This window comes from Camellia sinensis, chromosome 5 (assembly GCF_055761805.1).
Source record: "Camellia sinensis isolate YWXY chromosome 5, ASM5576180v1, whole genome shotgun sequence".
NCBI classification, from domain to species: domain Eukaryota; kingdom Viridiplantae; phylum Streptophyta; class Magnoliopsida; order Ericales; family Theaceae; genus Camellia; species Camellia sinensis.
The window spans coordinates 185,970,424-185,981,263 of NC_138965.1; the positions used below are offsets into that span (position 1 = coordinate 185,970,424).

A 10,840-nucleotide genomic window follows, 5' to 3' on the forward strand; every position below is an offset into this window, starting at 1 on the left:
AAAAAAAAAAAACAAACAAACAAACAAACAAATTAAGATTAAAACATCACATCATGAGTTGACTTTAGAACTCAGGAATTAGAGTTCAAAACATTTTTCATAAATTTATCACTTATGAGATTATTCATTCTTCCTAGTTCTGACCATACTTATAATATTCGATCCCATTTAATCAATCTGACTATCAATGAGGCCTAATAATCATGAAAGAAGGTGAAATTGGGACCATCAACTTTGTGACTAGAAAAAGAAGTGATATTATTGAATTGATCATTCAAGGTGGGGTCTCTCTCTCTCTCTCTCTCTCCCTCCCTCTCTCTCTCTCTCCCTCTCTCTGTGAATGTGTGCAATGTGGATTGATGGGTTGCTTATCCAGATTGAAAGATAGTGCACAGAATTATATAGCTGCACATGTGAGTCACATATATATAAATCAAACTGATTCTCATTTTGGTCCCCATACTCATCAGTACTGACTCCTTTAATAATTCTGGCACAAAACATCTATTATTATCAATGAATTTAAAATAATTTTTTTAAAAAAACTATGCTATAAGAAAAAAAATAACACAATGATATCACTCGCTTATTTTGAGTAATTTCTCTCCCAATACAAATAAAACAATTGTATTTAGTATTGCAAACAGATCAAAATTTTGGCTAAGAAATGGGTAGAAAACATTAAAAAATATGTTTAAACGTCATAAAAAAAAATATATAAAAAAAAAAAGTGGCAGAAATATTTTTTTTTTTTTAACTAAGGTTAGATTGACAATAATTGAGTAACCATAGTTGTCATCTAACCTGAAATCAATCTTAGTAGTATCTTTTTGATAACACGATATTCGACCATTAGATTGACTATAATTTGGGGGGCAATCAAATCTTAGTAGTATTAATCACATCATCTCATGTGTTTCACATTATTATTTATAAAGCATCAACACTGATGTTTTTGTGAGGCCTAAGTTTGATAATGTGGTCAATGTTATGTAAAATGTCACAGTAAATTATTCATAAATATGATATGTTAATGCGATTATCACAGTACCACTCAAAAGAAAAACGCCCAATGTATGTGAAGCCCAATGTTAAGTAGGACTAATTTGATCCATAAAAAAGGACATCGGCTAATGAATACGAAAGAAAATGACATAAATGAGTTAAGATGGATTATAAAGTATTCGGGCCTTGGCACCGTGCCAAGTTACAAACGACCCAAATCTTAGTCCATATTATTGGGCCTTTAAATTACAGTTGGCCCAATTAAATTAGCACATTAAGAAATACGAACAACCCAAATTCCAGTCCATATTATTGGGCCTTTACATTAGCACACTCATTTTAGATGCCTATTTGGGCCTAATGAACCCATAAAAATCTTTGCCAACATTTTTCATTTTATGCAAAGTTTCATAGTAAAAAAAAAGCATAAACAACTAAAAAAAAACTTCTTAATAGGAAAAAATGATTAATCTTTATTTGTGACTCTTTGACCACTCAATTAAAAACATTTATAAAACAAATGATCAACTGAGCCACAAGATGAATAGAAGGTTTACTCTTGGTGAGAAAAAAAACTAAGAAAATTTTATGTTAAAAAACTTAGACAAAAATTAGATTAACTATTGGCATTTCTTGTGATTAAAAGGTTAGTGCTTGGATTATAGGTAACTATTGATAAAATTTAGTTGTTAAACCAAGCTTTTGGAGTAATTTATAAGTGGAGGTCTATATAACTATGATAAACTGAATTAGATGAGAATAACATTTTTAGAATGTTAGTGTAAGAACTATTTTAAATAAACTGAATTGATAAATTTTTATTCTGGTATGTTTGCATCATGTAAGTTTTCAAATACTCTCTTCTTTCACAAATTTCTATGGAAAGCACATGGTAGGCACAAAAGCAAACATTTTTTTGTTTTGAAACCTGGTTAAAAGTTAACTTTTGACTTTTAACTCATTTTGGATTATATTTTTCATATTTTTTTATTCATTAAAAGATAAAAAAAAAAAATTTAAAAATCAAAAAATTAACTTTTAACCAATTTCTTAAAATACCCTAATATAACACACTAGTGCTAAATGAAATTTGCAAACCAAATTGAAATCAACTCAATAACATTTGTAACAAATATTCATATTGCTTAATTTTCTTAAATTTGTTATTACGTATTATTAAATTTTTTAGTGTTATGTTTTTAGATATTTTTAATGATTAAGCTAGTTGCTATTAAATTTTGTTTTATAGTTAGCATTTGTAAAATTGTTAATAAATAGGGTGAATTATACTAACGATTCTTATAGTTTAGAAACTGTATCACTTTGATCCATCACCTTTTAATTATGATGCATTTAACTTTAAATTTTGAATCTTATTCTAAATAAGGATAATTGAAGATACCATTACTCCATTTCAAGAGCAAAATAGTCAATTTGATAAAACATAAACCAGTAATAAATGACAAAAAAAAATTAAAAATTATTTCTAACTACCAAAGATAAAATTATATAAAAATAATAAATCTTTTGCATTTTTATTTTTTTTTATTTTTTTACCAAAATAATTTTTAATATGTGTTTGGATGATAATCATGTAATAAGTGGTTATTTTTGTTGATATTTTTGGATTAGTTTCATTTAATATGTGGTTGTATTTATTATTAACAGATTTTTTTTATGGTTACCATGTAATAGATGGTTATTAAACTTTAATGTGTAATCGATATGTTTAATATATGAAATATTTTTAGTTTTGAATTTTTTGATTTAATGGATTGGTTTAATAATGATATCAAAATTATTGCCATGTTTGACTTTTAAAAAATAAAAACTAATTTAACGAAAATAAATATAAAAACATATATTTAAAAAAAATTATTTCTACCCTCCCAAAAGATAAAATCATATAAAAATGATATGTTTTTAATTTTTTTTACAAATTTAATTTTTAATTTCTTAGAAAAAAAAATTGAAAATAGATTCTAAAAAGCAAACTAACTAGAATTTTATTACTAAGAAAGTTCAATCATTATTTATTAAAAAAAACCATTACACTTCAAACAACATACAATTAATCAATATAAACTAAGTTGTATAATGATTTTGCCTTTGAAATAGAGCATTTGTAAATGAAATATCTTTAATTATTTTTATTTAGAACAAAATTTAAAATTCATGATTAAATATATCATAATTAAAAAATCAGATATTAAAGTGAAACAAGTGCTAAATTGTAGAGACGGTTAAATAATCTAAATTTTGTTCGGTGCAATCGCTATTTCAATCTGAACCAAAAAGCGATCCAAAAAAAGTTAAGCCACATCCCAACTTGGGAAAAAGTGTCTAGAAGTCCTTATTTAGGGAGTGTATGACATTAGGTTTAATAATTATTTAATTTTGATAGTAAGAATATAATTAATGAAATTGTTTGGATATATGAGACAAATTAGTATTTTGAGGGATAGCTTTTTTTGTTTTGTTTTTAACCACTGTCATCGGACAGTCGGTCTCCAAAAAAGTCATAGGTGGTAGCCAGCGATAACTATATTGGTAGTCAAAAGTGATGATAAAGATAAATAAATATATTAGGTGAACAGATAGGTAACATATATATAGATGAAATAGTGGAGAAGTACACCTATAATAGGTTGAGGTAATATTATTTTTTAAATTATTATTGTACTTATAACTCTAAAAAAATAAAACAGAGGAGAGGTTAAAAGATTAGACTTTGGAACTATTATTTAAAAAATTTAAATTTATGACTAAATACCCTAAAATTTGTCTCTTCTCTTAATTTATTTCCTTGGTAATTATTGAACATTTTTCATCCATGTGGCCCTTCCTTACAAAAGAGACTGCAGCGTGCCCATAAAGGTGAGAGCACAAGGGAACTTTCATCAAGCTTCTAAGATCATCTCTAACGGTACATCAAATTCAACATCATATTTAAAATTTGATAAAAAAGTCATTGTTTGTGTCTCTAATGCAAGGTTTTAAAAAGCAGCCGCAACCGTTACGTAACGGTTGTGGTAGTTGCCGCTACCCGTTACGGCCACTTTTGCAGTGTGATTGAGATTCACAGGTATATCGGCCGTAGCGGCTGTTATAGCGGTCGTAACGGTGCTGTAACGGTTATAACAGCCTGTTACGCACCGTTACGTAACGGTTCCAAATTTCTTCTTTCAAAAAAACACACCAAAAAAAAAAGTTGAAAATGAGAAAAGAGAGAGAGAGAGAGAAGAGGGAAGATGAAGAGAGAAGGTGGAGGAACAAGAGATAGAGAGAGAGAAGAGGGAAGATGAAGAATATGTTATTGATTTGTTGAAGTTGTAAGACCTATGTTATTCTATTCAGTTGCTATCGCTCAACCATTTTGTTTGTGTGTGTCTATCTATATATTGTTTAAAAATAATAATAATAATAAATGCAGTCATTATCTATTTGGCTTAATTAATATATATATATATATATATTTAGGCTTTTATTTATTCTCTTACTTTTGTCATTATTTATCTTATATATAATAGTTAGTGATTGATTTTTTGTATAATATAAAGTCATTAATTATTAAAATAAAATGTAAAAAACTCAGTTTATAGTGATTTAAAAATATAAAATATATTGGATCAAACTTAAAAATTTATAAAAATTGATCAATATTTATTTTAAAACCCTTTAAAACCCAATAAATATGATCATGAAAAAAAAATGTGCGTATCGGTATGTGTTTTTCAAATTGTGCGAAAAATAAAAAAATTCACAGTTCCGGTTACCGCAACCGTTACGCTACGGCCTTTACACCCCGCAACCGCAACTGCGCCACCGCCACCGTTACGGCGACCACAACCGTTTTTCAGAACCTTGCTCCAATGGTTTCAACAAATTGATATCAAAATGAGAACAGAACAAAAGTTTCATCAAACTAAGGACAAGCTTCGGATTTCATCTTTTCAATGTGCTATATCGTTGGGGTGGGTCAACCGGTCAACCAACCGGATGTCCAGCCGGTTGAATCGCTGGTTGACCCACTGGATGACCCTTTTCTTTTGATGCACAGTTAGAGTAAGCGATATCAGATTGAGAAAATTAACTATTTTTTACTCAAATTTAATGAAAAAAGTAATGAACTGTCAGAGAAGCTCTAACAGTTTGCAAAATAACATACATATATATATATATATATATATTTGTTTATTAAATATGATTTTCTTTTTTAAACACCAATTTTAGTCAGAAATAGTATCAATCATATAACCTTCCTAGGATGCTGTCTCTTTCTGTCTCCTATGAATTGAATTCAACAAAATCACATTGGTCTGGCCAATAAACTAAAATAAACCACACATGGGAGTCACATGAACAATACAAACATGGTTCCCTGCACATGGATGCCAATGTGACACTGTCATCTCCAACATGGCTGCTATGAAGTTTTTATACGGATACGAGATATGAATATAATATAATACATATATAATAATATAATAATTTTAAAAAAAATAGATAGTGATATGTCTAGCATATATTTATAAAATATAAATAAATAAATAAAATTTACGGTTTTTAATATTGCGTTATGTACAAATTCAAAGAAACGTAAAGAAACATTCTTTAAAACTTAAATATTAATTTAAGAGTTAATGCTTATATTCTCCTTATCTCCAGGACCTAAGGGTTGATCCCCTTACGATTTTAATTTTTTTTATTTATATACTAATATTTAATTTTCAAAATATATAGATTTGCTTTCTTTAGTTTTTTTTTTTTTTTAAATAAAAAAATTAAGTGGTTGCATGACTCATACTTCTATATATGAAACATGAGAATCAAAGTATAGAATTTAACAATTTCAACAAGATATAACCAAACAAATTAATTTATCACAACTAGTGTTGATAGATTGTTACAATTGCTTCTTTTTTTTTTTTTTTTTATAGTTCAACATGAATCACCACAACAAATTAAGATTTTAGATACAAAAATTTAGGGACAAAATCACTTTTTAGAGACAAAATATCTTAGTTGATAAAAGTGTCATTATTGTAATTTTAGTGACAAAATTTGACATTTAGTTTTAAATAAATTACTATCTTTTTTGGATAAATTTTTTTGTTTTAAAAAGTAAATCATTTTGGCAAGAAAAATTTTCAACTCTGAAAGTGCATTTATTTGCAATATTTTAAAATTTTTATCAGTGAAGATCTTTATTTCTTCTTCTTTTTTAACTTGTCAAGAGTGTAGTGTCTTTTGCCGGTGAAGATGGAAATTGGTCTTCTAATATTTTTGTAACAAAATTCACATTTTAGGAATAAAAAAACTTCATCCCTATAACTTTTGTATGTTGTCGTGAATGTAGAGAAACATATTTGTTTATATATATTTTTTCCATATTATTTTTCACTTTTTATGTCAATAGAAATTGATATTATAATCTATATTTTATTTTTCATCTTTTTTTATTAATACATCTGTTTGGCATTATATTAAAATTTTGAGTGCATCCTAAAATTAATGGTGTTGCAAGGGGTTTTCATGAAAAATATAGGAGAAATTACACGTCAGAGATGTGTTAAAATTAATTACAAAAACATAAATTAAAAAAAAAGGGGTTTATAATTCTATTTTTTAATATCTATAATTTTAAGTGCTAATTTAAAAATAATTTTTTCAAACATCAACTAAAGTGTAATTTCTCCAAAAATGTATGACTATCACCAAATCTATTGGGAGATCTTGGACTGTAGTGTGTAGTACCGCATGGCTAAACCTCCCAGGGCTGGCTTAGTGGTGTAAGTTTGGAATTTAAGAGTTTGCTCCTCTCTAAGTTTCATATTTAAAATCTCTTAAATGTTATCAGTCATTGTATTGGGCCAGTCCATACGGAGTTCTACTCTGACTTTAATTGAGCCCATGTTAGTAGACGGTGAGATTGATTCCCTAGAGATTAGTCAACATGTGTACAAACTGACCTGAACACTCTGAGTTATAAAAAAAAGTAGTATCACATGGGTAGGGTCCCATCTAGTATCATTTCTTTTATATATAACATGGGTCATGTGATAATATTTATATAATGCTTGTTTTCCCATGTTTAAAATATTTTATTTTGCAAACTTATCTAGGAATGATTTAACATATGCACTGGGTTTGGCAGCTTATATATGTTAGAATATGTTTGAGATCCAATGCATAGCATGGCCTTCATGGAACCATTTTGCTTGTCTGTCTTGTTCCCTTCTATCATTCAAAATTAAAACACAATATGCTTTATCAACATAAAGGCTTTTTTAAATATAACAAAAAAACAAATAGATATTATATGATAAAAAAACTCACTTCCAAATAAAGAGACATGACATATCTTATCATAAGAAGCTATTGAACAACATGAGTATTGACTATGAAGCTTGTTAAAATAAATTGATGTATATTATTGATTGATTTGTATTGATTGATGTATATATTGTGTATATTACAAGGATTTATATAGGAGAGGATTTGGGAGTAGGTGAAGGTGGTAGTGGAGGTGGTAGGTGGAGTGGGTGGTAGTGGAGGTGGTAGGTGGAGTGGGTGGTAGTGGTAATTTACATTTACTTTTACAATTTACATTAACAGCCCCCCTCAAACTCAAGGAGGATAGGTACTAGCCAACTTGAGTTTGGAGAGAGTAACAAAACAGAAAAATAAACTGATAAATAATATAAAACAAGATAGGAGACACGGTATGGTCGTGTCAGACCGATGTAGCAGACAGTTTATGGGGTCATGTCGGACCGTTGTAGCAGACAGTTTACGGGGTCATGTCGGACCGTTGTAGCAGACACTGTGTGGTCGTGTCAGACCGTTGTAACAGACAGTTTATGGGGTCATGTCGGACCGTTGTAGCAGACAGTTTACGGGGTCATGTCGGACCGTTGTAGCAGACACTGTGTGCTCGTATCAGACCGATGTAGAAGACAGTTTATGGGGTCATGTCGGACCGATGTAGAAGACAATTTATGGGGTCATGTCGGACCGTTGTAGAAGACAGTTTACGGGGTCATGTCGGACCGTTGTAGAAGCTGACCGGAATCAATGTCAGGACAGTTTACGGGGTCATGTCGGACCGTAGTAGAAGCTAACCGGAATTAATGTCGGGACAGTTTATGGGGTCATGTCGGACCGTTGTAAAAGACAGTTTACGGGGTCATGTCGGACCGTTGTAGAAGCTTGTGGTGGTACACCAAGGGGGCGACTTAGGGAGTGCGTCATGGGCGACTTTATACATGATACTGTGTATAACCCCCCCTCAAACTCAAATAGGTGTGAAGATAGAAACCTATTTGAGGTTGAAAAGGGATTGATAAAGCTGACCGGTGTACAAGACACTGTATGAGTGTGTATATAGGCTGCCCAAAAGATATACATGGATGTAGATATCGAGCCCTCAAAAGTCGTGCCCTCAAAAGGTGTGCCCAATCTGTCAAAAGGCGTGTCATCAAAAGGCGTGCCCAATCCATAAAAAGGCGTGCCAGATATGATGGCGAGGCACGTGAGTGCCTTGGCTGGCGCGCCCGTTTGTCGTCTGGCGTCAAGTGGCGCGCGATACACGTGGCTGCCTCGGCTATTTAACCAAGACGGAGGCTGAGGCCGAGGCAGAGGCAAAAAACCTGCGAAATCCTCTGAAAAACTCTTCGTTGTGCTGAGAGAGAGAGTCTGTAACACTCTGCTGCGAGAGATATTCTGTAACACTCTGTTGCCCAGAAAATAGCCTCGTCTTCCCGGAGTCTGCTCACTCTCTTTCCAGACCTCAACGAGTCAACAAGAGAGAAAACTGGTGCGGTGGCACTGGAACCTCAACCAAGCGCCCCGGAGTTTGCTCCATTGAACTTTCCGATGCGGTCTGTGGAGCAAAAAATGGCGGTGCAGTCAGATGTGGAGGCCAATCAGTATACGTTGAAGTCATGTGTGGAAACCATGACGGCGGTTACAAACTTGTCGCACCGGCTGCAAAGTAGGACAAATGAGGTGCAGCAGTTAAACTCCCAACTGGCTCTGCTCCAACGCATGTATAAGGATGCGCGAGCAGAGATTAGTGTGCTTAAGGCGGAAAACAAGGAGCTGAAGCGGAAGGCCACCGTGATGTTCCGATTTGGAGGTCCGCCATATGCTGCAGTGGAGGAGCAGGGAGTAGTGATCGTGCCTAGTGGAGTGGGAAACACGGAGGTAACACCGGCAAGGACTGCCCAGGACGGAGTCAAGAAGAAAAGACCGGCGGCCGAGTAGAGAAGAAAAATCCCGCCTGTGGATGTGGTTTTTGTTTTGTTGTGTTTTTTTTTTTTTTTTTTTTTGTGTGATGTAAAAGTGTGATCTGGGTTGATCCCTTGATATGAATAAAATGACAAGAGTGTGAAAAGTTGTTGGTGGTATTTTGTGGTGTTGTTTTGTTTAATAAGAAAAATAAAATAAAAGAAAACAATGGATAAAAAAAATAGAGAAAAATAGTTGTGGATGGGTGATAAGAAAAACAGCAGTGTGATTTTTTTTTTTTTTTTTGGTGGAATATAAAAAAATAATAATTATAAGAAAATGGAAAAACGGGGGATGCTCACTAACCAGGAGAGGGAAAATATATTATAATAAAAATATATATATATATATATATTAAAATAAAAGAAAATGGTGAAAGAACGTGGGTGGAATAAATTAAGAGAAAGGAGAGATATGATTAAAGTGGGTTTGAAAGTGGGAAAAGATGAGAGAGAGGGACGTCCCGCATGTGTGTGTATGGGGCAGTGTGTGGAGTGTGTGCCCATGTGAAGGCCAAGCTTTTCAGTCGGCTGTTTGCAAAGAAAGAGATGCGCATATTGATGGTGGGTCTTGATGCAGCTGGTAAGACTACCATTCTTTACAAGCTCAAGCTGGGAGAGATAGTCACCACAATTCCTACCATTGGATTTAACGTGGAGACTGTGGAGTACAAGAACATTAGCTTTACTGTTTGGGATGTTGGTGGCCAGGACAAGATCCGACCTTTGTGGAGACATTACTTCCAAAACACACAGGGACTTATCTTTGTGGTTGATAGCAATGACCGAGAGCGTGTGGTTGAAGCAAGAGATGAATTGCACAGAATGCTAAATGAGGATGAATTGAGGGATGCTGTGCTGCTAGTATTTGCAAACAAGCAAGATCTTCCAAATGCAATGAATGCTGCTGAGATGGTTTTACAAGATTAGTGGCCTGATTGCTATTGTTGCTGAGTTCAGGGTTATCAAGGAGAGGCATTTAAAGAAGTCGATGCTGAGAGAGAAGGAGATGGCATCTGGATGGTTGGTGCGAAGGTGGGATCACTGAAGATTACTGCACGACTGTCTCTGTCTGTCTATTGATGGAGGCGATGCGGTCATGGCTTCTACTCGATGCCACCGGCGGAGCCAAAAACAGATCTGGAAAACGCGAGATGCATGCGATAAGGAGAGACGACCTCGTCGGCGGAGCCAACTCAGATTTGTCAGAGAGGGAGAGAGAAGACTTCTTCACTCCTCCGGTGGCCGGCGCCGACTTCCAGCCGGCCTTGGTGGTGGCAAATTGCTTCCTCGGACCTAGCCTCCGATGGACGTGCGGGCTATTTGCTTTGACGTCAGAGACCGATCACAATCCAACATGACCGAACCAGAACAACCCGACGTCCGAACAGGTAGAGCAGGCTCCAGTGGCCGTGACTTCTGGAACTTCGGCAGTGGTGGTGGTAAGGAAGGAGAAGAGTGAAGGTATGTGGAGAAAATTTTAGCGAACTAGGTTGAGGTCCGGCGGGCGGCCAAGGCGAGGTTGCCGCCCGCCGGTGAAGCGA

At 33.5% G+C, this 10,840-nt stretch overlaps 1 pseudogene; it reads left to right on the forward strand.

The window, feature by feature from the left end:
* Positions 1-9,845: 9,845 nt before the first annotated feature.
* Positions 9,846-10,379, forward strand: LOC145791941 (ADP-ribosylation factor 1 pseudogene; annotated as a pseudogene).
* Positions 10,380-10,840: the final 461 nt, after the last annotated feature.